This window comes from Dasypus novemcinctus, chromosome 10, assembly GCF_030445035.2.
Source record: "Dasypus novemcinctus isolate mDasNov1 chromosome 10, mDasNov1.1.hap2, whole genome shotgun sequence".
NCBI classification, from domain to species: domain Eukaryota; kingdom Metazoa; phylum Chordata; class Mammalia; order Cingulata; family Dasypodidae; genus Dasypus; species Dasypus novemcinctus.
Genome location: NC_080682.1, coordinates 61,354,926 through 61,379,310, shown reverse-complemented (window position 1 = coordinate 61,379,310; position 24,385 = coordinate 61,354,926).

Below are 24,385 nucleotides of genomic sequence, written 5' to 3'. Positions count from 1 at the left end.
CATTTTAGATCATCTTGTCCTAGTCTCTGTTTGCTCTCAGAGACTGTGTCAGAAGACTTTCATGAACATTCTCTTCCTTTGGCTTCTCCACCCTTGTCCATCCTGGGCCGTAATTGCTCTTTCTTTATTCATTTTGGTCTTTATTGGCTACTTTTCCTTTCCTTCTCCTTTTAGTTTAAGTGTTTCCCAAGGTTCTATCTAAGGCCTCATCACTTCTTTCTTTAAGAAAAAGAACACACACCTATTGAAGCCAACTCCACACTAGGTACTACATGAGTCCCGTTGTAATCAAACCTCACAAAAACCTTTCAAATATTTGTATCCTTATTTGATCAATGAAGAGCTTGACCCATATGCACTAAAATAGCTAATTAAAGATCGGGAACAGGTTCTGCCTCAAGAAGCTGGGCTGCATCAGTAGAAGATAGCCTCTTAGGGTAGGTTGCCTGGGTGATTCAGAAGCACCTCCTGCCCATGTTGCTCTATGGTAAAAAGAGATGAATCTGAAGGAAGCATGCTGCACATATGGCTTTGCAAGCAGGAACTAAACCATATTTATAGTTATTACTGAGCAGAATAGTCATTTTATAAGTATATTTGTTAGAGTGCCTTAACCATAAGTTCTTTGTAAGAGTAAATATTTTTTATCCTAAAGAAATGTACCACATTTATATTTTGTTGGAAAAGAAAGACTGTTACAAGTTCAGTTATAGGAGTTACTTACATGCTTTTTAAATGTAGATTAATATGTTTATTACTAAGAAAGTTGATGACTGGGAGGGAGAAAAATCCTGATGAACAAACAAATTGGGTATAAGAAGTAAAAAGTCATTTTTATGGTAAATACATATAAGCACATCTAGAATAATAATAAATAATATTACAAACAAAATTTTATTATGTAAAAATATATATATTTAGTTATTGAAATTTAAGATAAATAAAATAGTAATAATAAAATTATCAATAGCTGCCACCCATTGAATGACAGAGTTGATTTTTATTACATATGATAGAAATAGAATACAATATTTACATTGCCCCTTGAAAATGGCAAGTTCCTAGATTTGAGTATTTCTTGAAAGTAAATGCAGGTGGGGAAAATACACACACACACACACACACACACACACACAAGAAAGCGTACTGTGCCATGCCCACACTGCAATTTATCAACTGGGAAGGAAATTGGCATGTCTTTTCCTGCTGATTTATTGGTTAATTCCAACAATTCACTGTAGAAAAGGCCAACAATGAATTACAATGTGGGAAAAAAATTAAGCAAAGCATTTAGAAAGGTGTTTCAGGAGACAGCCTTTAGAAACAACTTACATAGCTATTTTATAGCCAGTTCCAAAGCAATTGGTGCATGTGAAATGTGGTATACAGTATAGGAAATGTGCCAGAAAATGTCACATGTTCTACTTCCATATTTAGGTGAACATACCCTGTCACATGAAGATTAGACTTCCCCTCTATCCTGAAGCTAGAATCAGATAACATTAAGTCTCACTTACTATTTGTTTTAGGAATCATGGTGAAAGGGCAGTAATAAATGTGAACTGTTTTTAGCAAAGCAGTGATGGACCCTATGCTTTAGTAATGGAGACATTCATCTTTGACCCAAAAAGGGGCAGAGATTATCATGGGAAGGAACAAATGCTGAAAGCTTGCAATCAGGATGCCCCACCTCTACCTGCTCTCTCTACCCCCTACCCTGACGGTCCAGAGTTAATTGAATAAGGGAATTTCCCAATCAAGAATTCCTATTTCTAAATTCTTAAATCTGATTTAATCATTTCATTGCATTGTTTTGTTTTCAAAAGTGAACTCCACCCCCAGTGTCTTAATATACACACAGTAAATTGTAGCTTAAAACTGTAGAACATTGTAGATGAAATTTATTTTTAGCTTTAGTGTTGGGAGAAAGAAATAATACATTTTTTTCTAGACTTTTTTATTGTTATTTTCCTTCAGGTGGGAAAGGAGGAAAGGAGCAAATATATATTGAGTGCCTCCTAGATGCCAAGAACTATGCTTTTTAATATGTCTATAAACACCATTGACTCTTTTTTTTTTTACTGATTTTTTTTTAAGATTTATTTTCTATTATTTTTATTTTTATTTATGTCTTTCCCCCACCCCGTTGTCTGCTCTCTGTGTCCATTCGCTCCTTACAGGGTGCACTCCTTCCATGTGGGGCTCCCCTACATGGGGAACACCCCTGCTTGGCACAGCACTCCCTGCACACATTAGCACTGTGCATGGGCCAGCTCACCACATGGGTCAGGAGGCCCTGGGTTTGATCCCTGGACCTCCCATGGGGTAGGTGGATGCTCTATCCACTGAACCAAATCCACTTCCCACCATTGACTCTTGACAATGTCCCTACGAAGATGAAGAAGGTATTATCTTTTCTACATACAAGAAAAAGATTAGGCCACTCTCTAGAGGCCATAGAGTTAGTGTGGAGGCTCCATGCAGCTATTTGTAACCGGAGTCCATATATATTATGTTTATTTGAGTCAATGCTTTTTCTACTTACCCATGCTGCTTTCTCAGGTGGCATAATAGATCCTGCTATAATCCCACCTGCCAGTGGAGGTGCTCTTTTGTTAATGAAAATACCATTGTTTGGTGCTTACTATGTACCAGGTCCAGTGTCAAGGGCTTTTTATAGATCACCTCTAAACTTCATTTTAACCATGTCAGCCAGGTGCTAGCATTTCCATCTGACACACCCCAGGATACTGAGGCTCGAAGAAGTCAAACTGCAGACACCGGCTTCCACAGCTAAGCAGGGTGTTCACGCCCAGGTTTTCCTGACCCCAAGATCCACCCTCTTAACTCCTGCACTAAGCTTTATGCTATTTTCCTCCGCATACTAAGTCAGCACGGTCCCACAAATCAGAACCCTTGGTTTTCAAATGAGTGTTCCGTGTTGTTAAGTTTTCTTCTCACTAGTTCAAGGAATTATCAGGAGGCAATTTACAATACAGGTAAAGGAAAAGCAAAAGTGTTCCCTAAAAAGAGCAAAAGAATATGTTCTTTAGATTCTAACCTGGCCCTTCTATTGCCAGCAGAGTCTACGGTTGCTGCAGCGCCAACGTGCTGCCTTGTTGGCGTAGCTGTGGGGTGGGCAGGGCTCCCTCCGTCTTCCTGGTGCACTCCTACAAGGTGATCACCACCCATCTCCCTTCCCTCTGCCCCTTTTGATTTTGCCTTCCTGGTCTGAAAAGCAGAGAAGAAAATGAAATAAGCACCTTGTTCTGGTTTTCCCCCTACCTGCATCATTTACTAGTCAAATCCAGACATCGTTGTCCAAAACCACATAACATGACTAGAAGTAAAAGAGAAAGGGGGTTACAACTTCAAGAAAAAGACATCACAATGATGTCGAGAGGAAGTCGAATGGCAGCCTGTGGAAGGGTAAAATGTGGATATCTCCTCTGGATGTTTGAAAACGTGCAGCGAAACCTGGCTTGACTCAGGAACTCCGGAGCAACGATGGATGTGCTTTTTGATATATATGCCTCTGCAGACTTCAGGAAGGTGAGATCATTTTTTTACTGAGGGAGAGTGACAGAAATCTATCAATCGACCTTATCATCCCACAATTATAGCAATTTATAGTCTGCTTTTCGCAAGGTCACTTGCACCAGCAACCAAACAAAAGCACTCTATTTGCCTTTGTTCTGAAGAGACCTCATGCACTCACTCTAACTCTGGATATCCAGAATATCTTTAAATTAATTTGCAGCTGCTTGGGCTTGTCATGGCACAAGCCTAGCATATATAACATTTTTCATTGGCTAGAAGCACACGTGTGTCACAAACGCCATGTTTTAGAAGAACAGCTTTAAAAAAAAACCCGCTTCATTTGACTTTTTCTTTCCTTTTGAGATAAGGAACTTGCGGTGAGAAAAAATTTTTTCTTTGTAATTTCAAGAAGGAGCTTTCCTTTCTGATAAGCTGCATTCTTCTATCATTGCCAGAAGTTGTCTGAAGCAATTAAAAGCATGGCTAATTCTTCTGAAAGAATGTCGAAACCTCCGCATTCAGAACAGAACTCATCTAAAACGTGGAGTTCTGCTGAAACTCTTCATGCCAGGATCTGATTTTCCTGCACAGAAGCCGTTTGCAGTGGGAATGTGCTCAGATGATGACTGAAATTTTTAGGTCAAAAACAAAAAAACGAAAAAGAGCTCACGGGCATTTATTACAAGGGAAGAGACCAGAATGTTCAGCAGCTGGACCTTCTTTTCTCTGCACTGTCTCTCGTCAATGTTTTGCTTGCCTCAAAAATATTCACTATTCCTCCTGGCTCCCCCACCCCGGCCCCACCTCCCCACATCTCACGTGCCTTCCCCACCAACCTGTGCTGCTCAGTTCAGCTGCAGTAGCTCCTGCTCCATTCTCCAAAGCGCTAAACCTGCCTGAGCATTTTCAGTTTCACAGTGTAGATTCTCAGAAAGACTCTCAAATCCATCATCCCACTGCTCTTCAGATTTGAGGAGAAATGTGTTGTTTAAACCATCTCCTTGCAGAGTATTTTCAGTCTATTCCACTTCCTTGGGCCACTGGGAAGCTTTTTTCCTTTTTCTTTTTCTGTCTCTCTCTGGTGTCCCTGTCCCCACACCCATTTCAATCTTTACTCACTTGCCCTATGAATTTTTTCTTCGCTCTTCTTTCAGCACTTTTGGTAGATGGGGACTGAGTCCCATCTGGGTTCAAATCCTGGCTTTACCACTTAACTTCCACTTTCTCAGCTTCCTCATTTGTAATTGTCATTACTTCATAGGATAGGTGTGCTCAGATTTTGAAAGTATTTAGAACAGGCCTTCATATATTTTTAACAAATATGAATGGTGGAAATTATTGTTCATCTTGGAATTTTTCTTCTAATCTCAACTTTTCTTCTTTTTGTTTGTTCTTTGTTTTTGTGAAATCATACATTACATATCCTGTTATTTAAGAAAAAAATTGACACGAGTGAAATGGGTACCAAAAATCTGGAAAACAGTGTACTGATGAAATACATGCATTTTAAATAGAGAAAACTGAAGTTCATGGACACTACCCAATGTCAGAGCTAGATGTCTTCTCTACCTTCCCAGGATCACATTAGATGGAACAAACAATGGGACAAACTGTCTTAGAGGTTTGTCAGTCCAGCTATTTATGTGAAGTGTTATTGGTGCCACAGATTTGACCATGTAATGAGTGTTCCAAGGAACTAGGTACACGGATGTGGAACAGGGCAGCACCTGAGAGGTCAGTGAATGCAGCACTAATCAGTATGACTCATTATTGAATGTTGATCCCAGGGAAGAAGTTGTTTGCACTCCACTCTCCTATTTCTTCTGGGCTAAGGAGGGACACTCTTGGCTCCATATGTGATGATAATAGCCATATACTTTACATTACTGATAAGCACATACAGATTTGCAAACAGTATAGAAAGCATATTAGATCCTGCCAGAAATCCCAGAGTAGACTTTCAGCATCTATTTATTTGGTTTAAAGAAATTGTAGATTACATAAATATTACATAAAAAATATAGGGGATTCCCATATGCCCCACTCCCTTCCCCTCCTACACTTTCCCACATTAACAACATCCTTCATTAGTATGGTATATATTTTTTTTCACTTTTTTAACTTTTTAAAAGTACTTCAATTACATAGCTGTTACAGAGAATATATAGGGGCTTCCCATATGCCAAGCTTCTCATATCTCCCACATTTTCCCACATTAGCAACATCTTTCATCAGTGTGGTACATTCACTGTAATTAATAAACGCATTTTGGAGCATTGCCACTAAGTATGGATTATAGTTTACATTGTACTTTATATTCTCTCCCATTTGACTCCGTAGAGTGTGGTGCATTTGTTACAATTGATGAACACATATTGAAGTTACTAATTTATGAGTTGAAATATTTGGAAGACTGTCTAATTTCCTTTTCAATTGTTTTATACCCATTAAACATTTTCTTGACTAATTTCACTTCTCAGAAACATTGAAAACAGGAAAAGTGTATTCTGGCTAAAGGAGAAATGTATTGCATACTATCACGTCCTCTGCATATCATTCTTTCCTGCTGAACTTGAACCAGATTTCAGAATCTTTTCCAACAAGTGCCCAGGTATTTCCCTACAAATTGATTGAAGTTGGCATGTGACAGTGCTCACATTTACTCTGAAAGCTTTCTATTTTCTCAGCTTCTCTTGGAAAGACTAGGGCTACAAGACTAGTTCTGCCAATGGAAGGTGAGTGGATGGGATGAGTGCCATTTCTGAGCAAGGACAATTAAGAACATACGTACTTCCTCCATCTCTCTCTTCTTCTGCTCTGGCAACCTTGAAGGTCATGTGTTTCAAGATGCATAGCACAAAGATGGAGGATGGCTGCCTGGGTGCCACGTACCCTGGTTTTTACACTAGTAAGAATATAAACCTCTAGTGGGTAGTGCCCCTGAGGTTTAGTCTGTTGTATCAGAAGACTCAAACCCAGCTTGACTAATACAAGATGCAAGATCATACTTTGCTATTCTTCTTGATTACTAACAAGGTAAATTTGCCAACTTTAATTAACATTTTAATCAGTAGGGGTTAGTCTAATAGAGTGCTCAACTGTGGGTAAACCGAGTCAACTTTCTGGACCCAAAGGACCAAGAACCAGAATTTAGTCTGGAGGACATCCTGGTTCCATGCCTATATGACTGACTGGCTTCTATTGGAGACATCTCTTCTTACTTCCAAAGGCCTAATTTTCACAGATGAAGAAATGAGGTTCTTAGAGGTAAAATGGCTCACCAAAGATTATGCACGTGGTGAGCTCGTGAAATAGTTAAGACTTCTGAGTCCTGTCACAGGGTTTTCCCTCTACCTGCTGTTTTCTCTTCCTGCCTCCCTCCTTCCTCCACACTGATCACAGGTGGGAGCAGTGGGGGCTCCAGTCATAGATTTGCTTCCCTTGATAATGCGGATGAACACAGCAAGGTAACAGCAGTGCACTGCTCTAAATTACAAAGACCATTAGTCTTAGGAATTATCTTTAAATCTCCAAACTCTACCTTCCATTAAGAAGGCCCCTTTCTTATTCTACCCCAAACCGGTCATTGAGTTTAGTAAGCACAGATTTTCATGGTAGCATCAAGCATGACTTTCTCTCCTTCTTGATTGATTGATTAATTAGTTATGTGTACTTGGGTCCAGCAGGGAGCCCTGTGACAGCTGTGACATGAAAATTACTGGAAAGTTACAAAAATATGTAGCAGTGTTGACTGGGTGAAATATAGTGCCAGGGACTGATTAGAAACAGACACGTATAACGATCACATCTTGAAATTGCCTGTCACTGCCAAGGCCTTGAGAAGAAACCTTTTGATTAGGATGAATTAATTCGATTCCAATCTAATCACCTGCAAAGAAACTAGTGAATATTCTTCATTCTTATTTCAACATCTTTTTTAAACTCCAGGGAATCCTGGAGTTTAGAAGAACAACTCCTGTAGAGACATAAGGATGTTTGAAAAACTCAAACCCCATCAGATCATTCCTTGCTTAAAATCCTCCAATTGTCTCCCATCGTGCGTAGCGAGAAAACAAACTGCTGAAAACAAACTGCCCCATCTTGTCTTGCTTTCCCCTTCTCCTCTGCCTCATCGTATATCCAGTGTCCCCTCCCTCTCTATGCTCTAGCCATACTGGCCTTCTCTTGCCCTTCAGATCTCACCATGGCCCCTACCTACCACAGGGCCTTGGCACATGCTCTTTCCTCTTCCTGAAACTCTCTCCCTTATCAACTCTTTCTAATACTTCAGGTCTCAGCTCATGTCACCTTGTTATGGGGTGCTTTCTGTAATTTTCTGACTAGGTCAATTCTCCCTATCAAAGGCTCTCTTAGCATCAGTTACCTCCCTTGATAGCGCTTGACACAACTATGATTTTATATTTGTACAATTATGGAATTAAATTTTCTTCCCTCCGATCAGAGAGTTAAGTTCAACAAGGAACTTAAGTCACAATGTTTTTACTGCTTACAGCATTTTTCCCAACATAGTGTCCCCCTGACACAAAGCAGGCCTTCAATTAATATTTGATGAATGAAGGAATGAATGAATACCTAATTGACACAGAGATTTGGCCTGGTATGAATTTAATAGAAATCACAATGAAGCATATTTCCTGCACATTTTGTATAAAGAAAATTTATAAGCAGACAAGAAGCTTAACTCTAAAGCTTAGTATGATTTTTTAAACAGCAGATATCCTATTGCACGAATAAAACAGCACTAAAATGCCCATCCTCCAGATTCTACCTGTGAGATTCTCATATAGTTAAACAAACTTGTGGCATTTGTAATTCAGAAGAATCTGAAAGTTGTCTGTTGCCTTACATGCTCAATAAAAATGACCACATTTATGCTCTACAATCTCTGCAATATGGTTATGAACAAAAGGAGACATATTAATCATGGTCAACTGTGTAAGCCAGGGACCCAGTGGGAAGCAGACAGCTCACTTAAGTGGATTAACTGGAAAGTACCTGATGGAGGAACTGTATGCAGAGGTGTGGGCAGGCTTAAGAGAACAAATAAAGCACGGTGAGGCACCCAGGAATTAGCAACACTGGAGAGTTGTTACCACCCCTAGGTCTGAGGGAACAAGGGAAGAGAATGGAGTTAGAGGAGCCTAGTAAAAACTGGTGGCCCAGGTCGGGGGACTGCCTGTCAAGACTGGAGCCATTCAGACTGTAGCACAGAGGAACGCAGCCCTGCCAGAACCCCCCCAGAAGGAGCGGGGATGGAGCCCGGGAGAAATAAATTCTCAGACATCTGTCTCCTCCTGCCAAACTCAACCGGAAGCCAGAGGTGAGAGTTTGGGGAATGCAGTCTGTAGAGGTGAGTTTCTCTGGGCCCAGAGTAAGCACAGAAGTGTGAGAATGGATTTATGGAGGGCTGGGGAGGGCAAACAGAGAACGGCCAGCATGTTCTTTATTTATTAGAGCACTTATTGTGTGCCACTGTTCTAAGCTCCTTATATGTATTGACTCAGTCAATCTTTACAACAACCTCATGGGCTTAGCACCAAGATTTTCCCCCTGTTACAGATGAAGAAACTGAAACATAGAGAGCTTAAATAACTACTTGTTAGCTGGTGGTGGAACTAAAATTCAAATCCAGGTATTCTTTCTGGCTCCCTATTCACTTCACCAGCATATTAGACTTCAGAAGAAAGTCTCAATTTTGAGGTGAAGATTTAAAGCTTCTGTGCCAGGAACAAAGCAGTGCAGTAACTAGGGAAGAACCAGACTCAAACTTTTTCTCAGAATTAGAATAAGTACTAGCTAGCCCTTTGTAGAAATACAATTTAATTTATAAATACAAATATAAACATAAGCATCAATATAAATATAAAATGTATGTGTGTGTACATATATGTCCATACAGATACTATATACGCACCCTCTATATACATACACACAAACACTCATAATTTCCCAGTACATTGCCATTTTGGGTTACTAAATGTAGTTAGTGTGATGCTCAAATATATGGACATTAATTAGGCAGCTTAATTAAGGAAATAATTGAAGCTTAACTCAGAAAAGCTAATGCTTGGAAATGTCAACACCATTTAGTCAGATATTAATATTAGAAATGGATTCACAACTTTCAAGTGGAAAGAGAGAACATATCTAGGATTTGTGAGTCTCATAATCACCCTTTGCTCGATGACTTTTATATTTTATCTAGCAGTGAGCAGCCCTGCTGATATCTGATGTAAGTTTGAGAGTTGAAGTTAAATCTGTGAACAAAGTAATAACAATCATATCTTGTTTCTAAATAACTTACTGTTTTAAAATTTTCTTTGCTATAAATTTAGAAAATGCAAAGACACAAAAATAAGGAAATAAAAGCAGAATCCCACCTCTTAGGGAAAAACACACACAAAACTTTTCCCTTGGTTATGCCACCCGAGTATTTTTTTGAGTTTGTGTCTGTGCTTATTTACACAATTGGGATCACACTGAACACACACACATGCGTGCACACACACACACACACACACACACATATATATATATATATATATTTTTTTTTCCTGAGGTGCTGGGGTCAAGGATTGAACTCAGGATCTCGTAAGTGGGAAGCCAGGACCACTGAGCTACATCAGCTACCCCAAGTTGGTTTTTTGTTTGTTTGTTGCTTGTTTTTAGGAGGTACTGAGGATCGAACCTGAGACTTCACATGTGGGAAGCAGACATTCAGTCCCTTGAACTACAACTGCTCCCTGGAACATATTGTTTTTATTCATTTTACCTATAGTAAATCACAAGCATCTTTCCATGTCATTAATTGTTTTCACTGGATTGACTATAATATGTTTTCTTTTATAAGTTTAGACAGCATTTTATTTAACCAATCCCCTAGTGCTGGTTTAGATCGCTTTCCATTTTTCTCTATTATACACAATATGTTCACAAACAAAGCTTTGTTTATATTCTTACAGAGTAAATATCCATAAAGTTAACTTTATCCTATTTGATCATTCCTGCTGATGTGGGCTATGGGTGGAAGGCTCTTTGTCTCTTCAGAGATAACTAAGTTGTTTGACTTGTGGGTGTGAAACGGTAAGAGGCTGCAGTCCTGCTCTTAGGGACCAGCAGGCTCCAGTCCCAGGAAATGTTTAACAAAGCAAGGGCTATAAACTTTAAGTATTTAGGGGAAATGCAAAAACCAAGGCTTATCTAAAATGTCTGGAGTCCCTGCTAAAAGCTTACCTAAGATGTGAAAGAGATATATGCTAATTGAAGCCTATTGAGAACTGAAACAAAGGGACCATTTGGCCTTTCCTCTCTGTATAAAAGACGTTTGAAAATCTTGTTCGGGGCTCGGGATTCAAACTGAAAGCTCCCGAGTCCGGCCGGCCGTCAATAAACCATTTTTCCTTCTCAAAATCATTGCTGAGTCCTGGCCTCTCTATACTCAAATAATTGAACTTCTCTTAAATTCCACAACATTAATGGCGACCACGAAGGGACAATAAATGAAGGCCAGAGACGGTAGCATTTTGCTGCCCCTTCCAAATCCCCGAGGAAGCCGGGAGGACTCGGGTGAACCCCAAATCTGGGCGCCCCTGGATTAAATTTAATCCAGAAAAGATGTGGGCTCCACCAGAATCTTCCCGACAAAAATCGAGGGCAATGGAAGGTCTGAAGAGAAAGATTCTGAGAACGAAAAAGAACTCCGAACATGGAAGAAGGTAAGACTCCCCGGAGCACAGTCTGGAAGGCCCTAGCTTTAATTGCTAGGAAGGGGAGGCTGATCACCTCCCGAGAGAACCCTAGTAGCCCCAGAAGGCTGGGGGGAAGCCGTTCTCTCTAGGCTTGGGAAAAGGAGGAAAACCGGGGAAAAGCCCTGGTGTTTTGGGTTTGTCTAACTGCATGTTAGAATCTGGTACTGGTCTTATATCCACTAAAGGACTGGAGTCTCGATTTTAATAGGAAGGGTATTTATAGGTTCAAGTCCTAATATCCTGGAAATTGGTCTAGATTAAGGAAAACAAAACTTGGTTACAGGAAAATGGATCGGCTTTTCTGGTGGAGCTTGGTCTGGGTGTAAAGTTTAAACAGTGGAAAAGTCTAGCTGGAATCTTTTGTTATGGTGCTAATTTGTGAATGAATTTGCTTTATACCAAATGTTAAGTGTTCTGAGGTTTGTGATGGCTGTGGGGGGCAGCCGTGGTGAAAATAAATATATAAACTTGTGAGTCAGATTAGTGACCTTTGTGCTTCTGTCTGTGTCAGCTCAATGTTAGTGTTGGAGTTGTGTCCTTACATGAAGTAGAATTACAGCTGAGCTGGAGCCCTCCCTTGCCATTGGCAAGGGGGTGAAATGATTCTGGGGCAAAAGCTGAGGAGTCTAGATGTTTGTGCATGTTCTGGTGTCTTGTCTCTGGTCTGGCCCTTTGCCGGGGCTTGGAGGCCATCTGTGTCCGCGCCAAGCACCCAAGTCTGTTGGGAATGTCCCAGTCAGGGCGGCTGGGTTCCTGGGAGAGTTGCCAAATTTGAGTAGGTTCTGTCTGCCCATTTTGGCTGAAAGCTGGAAAGGTGGGAGCGGCTTGCTCCTTTCCAGTGAGTCCACCCTTCTATTCATAAGCCGCATTCCTGTTTGTTGTGCACCCGACTGCCTGGAAGGGGGGGAAGTGAAGGAGGTGAAAAGCAGAATCAGAATAAATGCAGTAAAGTTCCCTCCTTAGGGTGTCAAAGCCAAAATACGTTTGCATTCTGCTCAGGTTCTTAGAAGGTATTGTAGTAACCTTAAGTAAGAGAATGTGTTCTGTGAAGGTAAACTTTGTATTAAGGGTATAAATAATTATAAAAGTTTTACAAAACATTGTTTAAGGTATTTAAGTGGCTAATTGCAGAAAGTCATTATTTAACAAAACTGAATTGATAATAATAATAATAAAAGGCAATTTTATAACAAACTTATTCGGCAGCCAATCTCCCCTGCCAACTTGCTTCCAAAAAAACTGTTTCTGGTATTACATGCTACTAAGTATTTAAAGTGAAGAAAAGTTCATTATTTTAACAAACTTGTTTAGTATTAATGGCAATTATATGTTGTAAGAAGTTTGCCTGGTAACTTAGTATGTGGGATATATGGAGTGGGTTTTTTATTGTTAAGGAAACAGAAGATGATTTTGTCCTAAGATAAAATGATTGATTATTGGAAAGAGTAGAGTGTGGGACAGAACCTGAATGAATACTGAAAGTGTAGAAGGTTTGTGGAAGGGAAATTTTTATGATTAAAATTGAATAAGATCAATATACAAAGAAAATCTTTTATCAATAGCTTCTTGTGCTTTAACCTCATCATATCCTCAATGTTTGAAGAAGAGTTCTTTTAAAAGAACATTTTATGTTCTAGAAATCAAATCCTGAAAAGTAGCCTTTTATTTCAAACTAACTGCAAGAGATTTATTCTTTCACTTTAAAAGGAAAAATTAAAGTAATGGTTAAGTTCATTTAATATGTTATAAGTTGAATGAAAGGTATTTAAAGGTGTTATAAAATTAATAGGTTTTAAAAAATTAATAAAAACTGTAACTAAGAGTTAAAATCATTTATAAATGCATTTATATTGTAAAACAGTGGAAAGACAATAACTGAGATTATAGCTGGGTGAATTTAGCCTGAAACTATTATTTAAGTGTAAATTCTACACTAACCTTTCCTTTGTTTATGGTTACTTCAAGCCTAACCTCACCCTTTGCCTTTGCCTATGGTTATTTCATAATTGAGAAGAGCTGGGACAGCACTGTCTCCTCTCCTGGTATTAGTAACCCTTTCTCTCATGAATTCAAGTGTAAACTAAATAAATTGCTGCCTGATAGAATAAGGTTAAATGACCACTGGAGTTTTATTATCTCCAAAACCAAAAGGGGGGTGGAGGGGGAGAAGTCTCCTGCCTTGACTGTCAGTGTTCCTAAGAGTGGCAATTCATGAGAGAAAGCAGTCTGTCTCCCTGAGGCTTCAAATAGCCTCAGTAAATATATATAAAACTAATCTTGTTGCTTATCCAAAATTCTGCTAATTTCAAGGTAAAATATAAAGTTCTAAAACAAAATGGTGCTAAGGCATTGAGAACATTTTGGTTATTACAATCCATTAAGTAAGAAAGAAAATTCTTGTGGTAAACTGCATGGTCATAGTGCAAATTAAGAAGAGTTTCAAAAGTCTTTGAAAAGTTTAAAGTAACTAAAGTCATGTTGTTGTGTCAAACTATTCATGTCTGCCTATTTGCTCAAATTGTTCAAAATTAAATATGCAGTTATATTTATAAATATTCTTAAAGCCCAAATTGAACTAAGCAGGATGAAAAAGTCATAGAAATCTGATTATGGAAACAATTGGGAAAGGGCCTCCTCTTTGCAAGAGCTTTTAAGGCAAGACTAGGTGTGGCAGATTAAACCTATCTACTAGGCTAGGGAATTAAGAATCAGTTTGCCTGGTAATTTCCCAGTTTAAACCTTTGTCAGCCATAAATTGGAAAAAAACAAAACAAAACAAAGATTAGGTTAATTTTCACAGAAGAAAAATGTTGATGTAACCCGGCGGCCTGCTGCCTCAGTCTCCCACTCCTGGGTTGGACAGCAGTGGAGGAGACCAGTTTAGGCCAGTCCTATGGGCAGTGGAAGGATGCCCAAGAAGGAGCTAACTAAGTCGGTGCCATTTCAGCACTAAATTCTATTCCTTATTTGACAAAGGGGGGAGCAGGTAAAAACTAAAATGGTTGGAATGTGATAGAAGAAGCAGTTAAATCAAACTTTTGCGTGGGAAAGTTAAATCTCAGATAAGCTGTAACTTCTGAAGTATCCAATCTATGGAAAAACAGGAAGAGCTTGCATGCTAGGCTTAGGGGTATAAATTGTGTCATTTTTCTTTGTTCGGGGCACCAGCCATATCTGGCTCTGCGCCCCTTCTTGCAAGATTGAGAATAAAGTATTTTCTTCTCCACAATCTGGTGAGCCTTATTTTCTTCCAGAAGATTTCTTTCCAACAAAATAAGGTAATTAGTGGCTCTATTAACAAATTTCAGTAAGTAAAGGAAAGTCCATAAAAACTATGGAGAGATCTTTCCTGGGTTATGATTTTAAAAAATTAAGTAATTGTGTAATGTGTTTTGAAACCTGGTAGTCGGTATGCATGTGTTTTAAAACCTGGTAGTCAGTTATGCTTTTAAATTAATAATTTTCATAACTTAAAGAAGTTTTTAGCTTCCTGTAAGGGAAAAAGAGAACATTCCTTGCATAAACTATAATGGTTTCAATTTTATTTAACTTGAGTGTAATCTCCCATAGTTAATTTATAAACTAAATTAACATATGTACAAAATCTTTACAGTAATGAAAATTGTAAGTGAAAATTGTAAGTTCACATTGGTGAAATTAGGCTAAAGGGAAAAGATTGTAGATATGCTCTCTTAAATAAAGAGTAAATTTCTTTCATTGGTAATTGTAATTTAGTAAGTTTATTTAAACATGAGGTGTCTAGTCAATGCGGTTATAGTCAATTATAAAGAGTTTGTAAAACATCTTCCAAACTGAAAATGTTTAAATAGTTCTAGTTGTAGAAGTCATTGTTAACTAAAGAAACTTAGATTGGTATTGGTAGCAGAAATAACTTCATGATAATAAACCTGTCTGAAGGCCACTGCAAAATACACATTTAAGTAAATGGTAATAAAAAGTTGTCTTGATTCTATTGGAAATATTCTGTTTTCATTCTAACAATGAAAAATAATATTTTTCCTCTATTACTAAAGTAAAGTACCTACTGTTATCTTCATAGTAAAATTGTGTAAGTAAATAGTCATTTGATATATGTATTGCGTTAAGTTGTTTAAAATATATATAAAACAAGGAATAAACTTTAACATTGTCAAACTCTTGTGCATTCGAACCAGGCCTTGTATACATTACAGGTGGCCTCTCCATGTGAGTTATTGGCTAGGCTGGTCACTGACCCCTCAATTAAAAATATGTGCTATATCAGTCTCTGGTTCTGCTCCTGAAGTCGATGGAAACTATATTGCAGTTTCAAGCTCCTGCAAGCAATAATGACTCGGTACAGCCAAGTGTACAATGGATATCGCCTCCAGACTGGCACTGTTCCATGGTGCCAGAGAGCACTATGCACCAGGCTAGTAGAATACTGGAAAATCTCTGGAATACTGGAAGGATGCTGCAACTTGCTCACTGCGTTGAAGAACATGCTAAGTGGAGCCATGATACCAGGAGACTGTAAGTAAAACTTAAACACAATTGGCATTATGGCCTGCTCTCATGGAGAGATAACATGTAAAGTATTACAAACCTGAAACTCAAAACTAATAATGGCAACTCTGAATCCTTATGCATTAAGTAATACATTAGTTAATATTAAGTGCTGTACTTTTATCCTGTACTAAATATATGCCTAATAATTGTAATGTTATCTTTTCTATTTTGGATCAAGTGCAGAAGTATATTAGACATGTTAAATTCCTGGTAAAATCATTTTCTAAACAGTTAATAACATGTCTATAGAATAAGGTGGCAGTCTCAGCCAGTCTCAGTTAGCAAAAGTGAGGCTTGCTTGCTGATGGTGAGTCACCTATTGAACAAGTCAAAATTGCTAGAAATTGTACAATGAAAACCAAGGTGTAAAAATCTTTATTCTGTAGTTCTGATCACTCCCACAGGTGAAAACTAAGAATATTTCCAAATTAGTGTTCTAATCCTGAGTGAAGCCAGTTGCCCAAGGAGTGCCAGTTCACCAGGAGCATCTGACAAAGCGAATGAGTGTCAATCATTGAACAGCTTGGAATGTGTCTTCAGACAAAGCTAAGTGTCTGTTGCAATTTCTCTCTAAAGATGGATAACTTAAAAAAGAACATATATGCTGTTCCCACCAGCTTTTAAGGAATGCCATCTTTATAGGCACCTAAACTTGTCTACCTCTGTAATCCAATGTGTCCTCTTTTAAAAACAGGTATTCCAAAATTTTAATTAAGTTTGTTTCTTTCAGAGTGAACATCTTATTAACCATATGAAAACTTCATCCAACTTCGTACAGAATGCCAGATCCATCTTCCTCCAGTTAGAATAAATTAAAGAGTTTTACACCTTATTAGGCAATGACTACAGCCCATGGCCAGCAGGAAGCAGTTACAGAAAAGAGATCGTCTCCCTTCAGCACCCCTTTTAAATTAAAGGTGTAAACTCTTTAAGAGTAAAATAAAAGTAATAGATGGATCTGGAACCTGACTGGAAATCCACGTGAGTGCCAGTGGCAGCAGAATAACTGCGGGAGGCCCCTGCCCAAGATTCTGCTGTCCAGAATGAAAAGTTCTAAACTTCTAAAAACGGTCCTTGATGCTGTACTAAAGACTGATAAATAATCAGTCAAGACAACAAACAGTCATCCACCTCATAGCTACAACAATAATTATGCCAAAGCTTAGCAAGTAAACTTTGACAAAGGGGGGGAATGATGTGGGCTATGGGTGGAAGGCTCTTTGTCTCTTCAGAGATAACTAAGTTGTTTGACTTGTGGGTGTGAAACGGTAAGAGGCTGCAGTCCTGCTCTTAGGGACCAGCAGGCTCCAGTCCCAGGAAATGTTTAACAAAGCAAGGGCTATAAACTTTAAGTATTTAGGGGAAATGCAAAAACCAAGGCTTATCTAAAATGTCTGGAGTCCCTGCTAAAAGCTTACCTAAGATGTGAAAGAGATATATGCTAATTGAAGCCTATTGAGAACTGAAACAAAGGGACCATTTGGCCTTTCCTCTCTGTATAAAAGACGTTTGAAAATCTTGTTCGGGGCTCGGGATTCAAACTGAAAGCTCCCGAGTCCGGCCGGCCGTCAATAAACCATTTTTCCTTCTCAAAATCATTGCTGAGTCCTGGCCTCTCTATACTCAAATAATTGAACTTCTCTTAAATTCCACAACACTGCCACTACTTACTTAAAATAAGGGATTTTCTCTTACATGGTTAGGTTTGGAGATTGACAGTTCTTTGAGAATTTGATGAAATTGGCTCAGCTTGCCATTACACATCAGAAGCTTTGATATATCTCCTAAAATCCAGTTAAAAATTCCAATTTCTTTCTTGATTAACTGGAGTTGATACTGGATGATATTGGATATATTGTAGCAGTATTGGATATACGGTAGCAAATCTTTAAAATATGTTTAGGTCAGAAACATCTTTTACTAGAAAAAAATTGTTGCACTTTTAGTTAAGACAGTGTGGTTAATGAAAGCAAACCTCCTTGTTTGATTTGCCACACGATGTAGTAGCTAGCTGTATAAGATTGCAGGAGAAAAAAAAAGCCTCAAAGACCTGTAAGTCTATAAAAAGAATGTAGGTGTCAGGCACTGCGGTGGCTTCTCTCTGAAGCCCTAAAGGCATTTTTAGATGCTTGAGCAGTTCAGTCACAAGACGAAAGGACTTTGATCTTTCCTGCTAACTTCGCATGAAAAGAAATTAAGAAACTCAATTTTTTTTTTTATGATAGTATTAATTCTACACAAGAGTACTTGCAAAATTCAGAGACACCCTGGCATCCTATATTGGAAAGTAAAATATGGAAGGAAAAAAAATTTAATTTCTCAATTTATGAGACATCCAATTATCTAGGCAAAAAGATGCTTCCTCATTTAGCACAACTAGGGAAAGAAGGTGTGCTTCCTCCCAGACCCTGCTGCAGGTTTCCTGTTTGTGGAACATGGCTCAAGCTGCAGGCTACTAATTGGTACATTTTGTGCTATTTCCTTATTTCAAAGACTCTTTGTCAAAAGCTTTTGAAAACTTTTGCTGGACAAAGGAAGAATGTGTCTTCCTTCCAGAAAAGTGAAATAATAAAACCTACTGTGTGCCAGGCTTTGCATGGATCATGCCCTTAATAACAATTTGAGGAAGAGAGAATCCTCTGAGAATTCCAGAGCTTTAAGAGTCACTGCCTAGGGTGCATAGCTGGAGAGTAACAGGGTCAGGCTGTCAATCAAATTTGTTGGTTTTTAAGCTCATGCTAGTTTGAATATACCATCTATACTACATAGTTACATGCTTAGGGTGTACACATTATTGTAGCAGACTTTTGATTGTCTGACATCTAACCATTCTCTCCAATTTCCTTTCGGGAGAAACCCCCCCTTGAATGTCAGTTTAATGGAAGAGCAGTTCTCACCTCTCTCCCACTGTAGAAACCTAGATGTCCTGCTATTCCTTTTCAGCTCCCCCTGCCCCTTGGTTTAGCTTGGAGACAGTCACGTGATCAAGATGGCCATGCAGATGCCTATTTTCAGGACTTTGATTCTTTAGTGACTCTGTGCCTGATAGAACACTCAGAGGTTGTGCTCATCCAGGCATGCATCCAGACAGTTCTGGTGATGGCCTTTTCTCTCTAGCCCCTGGAGTTCCTGCGTCTGGTCAATTTTCTAAGGGGTCCTTCTTTGATTCTGTGAGTTCTCCCCTCGTTCCAATAGATTCTCTTTTTGTTAAGTAGTCGCATTAGTTTCTAAGGTTTTCAACCAAAAGTCTTCAACTGGTATGAGTTAGCGCTACCTTTTACGGGTAACTGGCCAGAAAATAACTCAGAGTCTCTACATGGTATTGAAATCTAGAATAGATTTCAAGGGACCTCCGCAAAATATTCTGAGATAGTAACAGCGATATATCCATTTAGATCAATAAGAAGTAGATAAATTATTAAGGCCGTGTGTGGTGCTTAATGATTATCCTCTCCCTTTAACCCATCATATTTGGACTGTCCCCACTGACCACTTAGAATTTTACAACTATAAGGGACTGTGGTGATCATCTCGACTAACACCTTCATTTCCCTTTTATGAGGCTGTTCCCTCATCAGTCTTGAGAAAGATATCACATTCTCTTTACCCTTTGGACTTCAATATTCATAGTGTCACTTCCAAGGCTTCCATTGTCCCTTTTAAACATTAGCCCAAAGTTATTAAGCCTAATGCATGGTTGCTTAATGCAGAGGGAATGACAAAAGGGTCAATTAGGGAAATCTATGCTTCTCATTTATTCTGTTTCGTGGGGTTTTCATTTCAAGTGGCCTTTCCTGCTAGGTCTAAAAAGTTTTCTTAAAAATATAATAAATAAAAGGTGGGTGGATATGGCCTCCAGGGAGAAAAAGCAGTGAAGAAATCTGCAAATCATTTCAATGATTTAGAATGGCAAAAGATAACTAACTGAAAACCAGAGAAAACAGCAACAGTTCATAATTCTACCTGCCAGCATAGGTCAGCCTGAAATATGGGTTTGACAGGCTACTGCATAGGTTGGTACTCTTGGGAACAACACCTTATTAGGAGATTACTATGGAATGATTATATGCTCCAGTTAAACCTTCTCCATGTGTCTGCCTACAGGACAGGGGATGCACACTCAGGCGCATAGCATGCTGGGACTGTGAGAACCAGCGTTTCTGTTGTGGATAGCAAAAGATTCAGGACCTGATGGACTGGAAAGGCTGGTCCAGCATTGGCAGCTGGGACCCATTAAAGTGGCTGGTTCAGTTTGAAATACAGTGTCCAAAGGGTGTTGTGAGCTTAGAAGTGGCTGAGCACTGTTTGAGGGAGGCCGGAGTTAAAATTTTCAGCCAGGAAGTTATAACTACCAGGGAAGGCAGAATTCTTTCCTGATTCTTGAGATTGGACTGAATGTAGAATGACTCTTATATTGGGTTGGTGTTCTAAAATGGAAATGCTCAGCGAACTGTCAGGGAACAAGACGAGTAAATAAATCTGGGTGAGAGTTTTGGTATTAGGGACAGCCAGCTATGCTAAGCTTAGCTATGCTAAGAGGTATAATTAACTGACTGCTTACCAGATTGCTCAGGTTAAACTTTACCTTTGCCACTTATTAGATGACTGGCTTCTGTATTACTTCAATCTCTTTAAATATTAGTGTCCTCATCTGTAATGTGGTAAAAACAGTACCAACCTCATCATGTTTTTATGAAAATTAAAGGAAACAGTGCCCTTGAGATACTGGGCCATTTGGTAGATTGAATTGTGTAGTCCAATTTAGATATGTTTTTAATCTTAATTGGTATTCCTGTGGGTGTGAACCCATTGTATATAGAGCTTCTCTTTTTTTAAGCAATTTTATTGAGATATATTCACATACTGCACGGTCAATACAAAGTGTATGTTCACTGGCTGTTGGTTTAATTACAGAGTGAGCACTCATCACTGCAACGAACCTAGGACATTTTCATTGCTCCGAAAAGAAAACCCCCTCACCACTTAACAGTCACTTCTCAATCCCTCTGCCCTTTCAGGGTTTATTTCTACATTGGAGAAGTTCTTTGTTTATAGAGATATCATGCACAAAATACCAGGATTCCCATCTACCATCCTATTATTAATATCTTACATTCGTGTGGTACATTTATAATAATTGTTGGAAGCACATTTTTATAATTGTACTATGAACTAAAGTCTATGGTTTAGCTTAGGATCATTGTGTTGTGCAGTTCCATGGAATTCATTTAAAAATTTTTATTCTAGTAACATATGAACAACCTAAAATTTCCCTTTTAACTACACTCAAATTTATAATTCAGTGCTGTTAAATTACATTCACAATGGTGTGCTACCATCACCACCATCCATTACCAAAAATTTTCCATCATCTCAAATAGAAGCTCTGTGCCTTTTAAGCCCTAACTCCCTACTCCCTACCCCACTCTGGCCCCTGGGAAACTATATTCTAGATTTTGACTCCATGAGTTGGCTTATTCAAATTATTTCATATCAGTGATTTCATACAATAGTTGTCCTTTTGTGTCTGGCTTATTTCATTCAACATAATGTCTTCAAGGTTCATCCATGTTGTTGTATATATCAGAACTTTGTTCCTTTATATGGCTGAATAATATCCTATTGTGTGTATAAACCACATTTTGCTGATTCATTCAATGGCAGATGACAACTGATTCTTCCATATTTTGGTAATTATGAATAATGCCACTATGAATATAAGTTTGTTCATAAGTTTACAAATATCTGCTTAAGTCCCTGCTTTCAAATCTTTTGAGTGTACACCTAGAAGTGAGATTGCTGGGTCGTAGGGTAATTTTATTCTTAACTTTCTGATGACCTGCCAAACTGTTTTCCACAGGGACTCCACCATTTTACATTCTCACCAGCAATGCATTAGTGTTCCTATTTCTCCAAATCCTCTCCAACACTTTTAATTTTCTTTCTTTTTTAATAGTAGACAGTTTAGTAGGTGTGAAATCCTATCTCATTGTGATTTTGATTTGCATTTCCCTAACAGCTCACGATGTTGTGCATCTTTTCGTGTGCTTTCAGCCATTTGTGCATCTTCTTTGGAAAAATGTCTGCTCAAGTTGTTTGCCCATTTTTAAATTGGATTGTCTTTCTGTAGCTGTGTTGTAGGATTTCAAAAATATATTCTGGATATTAAACCCTTCTCAGATTTGTGGTTTCCAAATATTTTCTCCCATTGTGTAGGTTATCACTTTACTTTCTTGATAAGATCCTTTGATGCACAAAAGATTTTTTTATTTTTATTTTATTTTGATGAGGTTTCATTTATCTATTTTCCCTCTTGTTTTTGATTTGGGTGTACAGTCTAAGAAATCACTGTTGAACACAATATTCCAAAGATGCTTCCCTACATTTTCTTCTAGGAGTTTTACAGTTCTGGATTTTATATTTAGGCATTTGATCCATTTGAGTTGATTTCCATGTATGGTATGAGGTAGATTTCCACCTTCATTCTTCGCAAATGAAAACCCAGGTTTTTCAGTATAATTTTTTTTAAAGATTTATTTTATTTCTTTCTTTCCCCTTTACCCTGTTGTCTGCTCTCTGGGTCCATTTGCTGTGTGTTCTTCTGCATCCACTTGCATTATCAGGCGGCACTGGGAAGCTGCATCTCTTTTTTGTTGCATCATCTTGCTGCATCAGCTCTCTGTGTGTGTGGTGCCATTCCTGGGCAGGCTGCACCTTTTTTTCATGTGGGGTGGCTCTCCTTGTGGGGCACACTCATTGAGTGTGGGGCACCCCTATGCATGGGCTCCCCTGCACAGCATGGCACTCCTTGCATGCGATAGCACTGCACACAGGCTAGCTTACCACATGGGTCAGAGGCCCTGGGTATTGAACCATGAACCCTCCATATGGTAGGCGGATGCTCTATCAGTTGAGCCATGTTTGCTTCCCACCATTTTTTAAGAAGACAATTCTTGCCAAACTGAGTGATCTTTTCCCCCTTGTCAAAAATCAATTGGCCATAAATGTGGGGGTTGATTTCTGAGTTCTAAATTCTATTTCATTGGCCTTTATGTCTGTCCTTGTCTAGTACCTTGCTGTTTTGATTACTGTGCCTTTGCAATAAGTTTTAAGATTGGGAAGTATGAGTCTTCCATCTTCGTTCTTTTACAAGATAGCTTTGGCTATTTGGGGTCTCTTATCCTTGCATGTAAATTTTATGATGGGCTTTTCCATTTCTTCAAAGAAGATTCTTGGACTTTTGATCAAGATTGTGTTAAGTCTGTACATTTATTTGGGTAGAATTGACATCTTAGCAATATTACGTCTTCCAATCCATGAACATGGAATGTCCTTTCATTTATTTAGTGCTTCCTTGATTTTTTTTAGCAATGTTTGGTAGTTGTCTGTGTGCAAATCCTTTATATCCTTGGTTAGATTTATTCCTAGATATTTGATTTGTTCAGTTGCTATTGTAAATGGAGTTTTTGTCTTGACTTCCTCCTCTGATTGTTCATTACTAGTATATATAAACACTGGTTTTGGCATGTTGATATGTACCTTGACACTTTCCTGAATTTGTTTCTTAGTCAGGTAGCTTTGTTGCAGTTTTTCAGGATATTCTATATAGAGAATAATGTCATCTACAAATAGTGAAAGTTTTACTTCTTCCTTTCCAATTTGGATGCCTTTTATTTCTTTATCTTGTCAAACTGCTCTGGCTAGAACTTCCACTACAATGTTGAATGACAGTGGTGATGGTGCTCATCCTTATCTTGTTCTTGAAATTAAAAGAAATTAAAAAGAAATTAACAGGGAAAGCTTTCAGTTTTTCTCCATTAAATATGATGTTAGATGTGGATTTTTCATATGTACTCTTTAACATGTTGAGAAAGTTTCCTTTTATTTTTAGGTTTCTAAGTGTTTTTATCAAGAAGTACTGGATTTTGTCAAATGCTTTTTTGTGTCGATCACGATGATCAAGTGTTTTTTTTCCTTTATTCTTTTAATGTGGTGTATTACATTAATTGCTTTTCTTATGTTGAACCATCCTTGCACACCTGGGATAAATGCCACTTGATCAGGTTTTTTTTTTTTTGTTTGTCTTGCAATCTTTTGTTGCACACTGTACATTTTAATAATTTAAAATGTAAACTCTGGGATTAATTACCTGAGATGTCTGTTTCTTGAGCTTGTAACCAATTGATGATATGACACAGACATTTTTTTAAGTGTCAGCCTTCTTATCAGGAAGGTCCACCCAAGGAAAATACAAAGTGCAGTGTCATCCTCTTATCTTTTCTGGGCCTTGTCTTGTCCTGGGCTTGTGCTTGCTAGTGGTCTTAGGAGTTCCTCTGTTTACAGTAGTTTGAATGTACCCTCTATTTTCCAGAAGACAGAACGGTATCCCTCTCCTATCCACTGTGGTACTTAAAGCAGGTAAACTTTTGCCTAAGGCCAACTGACTCAACTGTTTCTTACACTTTTTTTTTTTTTAATTGTCTCAGGCTGCATTTGCCTAGGGGACAAATTCCGGCAGGTGCGGGCAT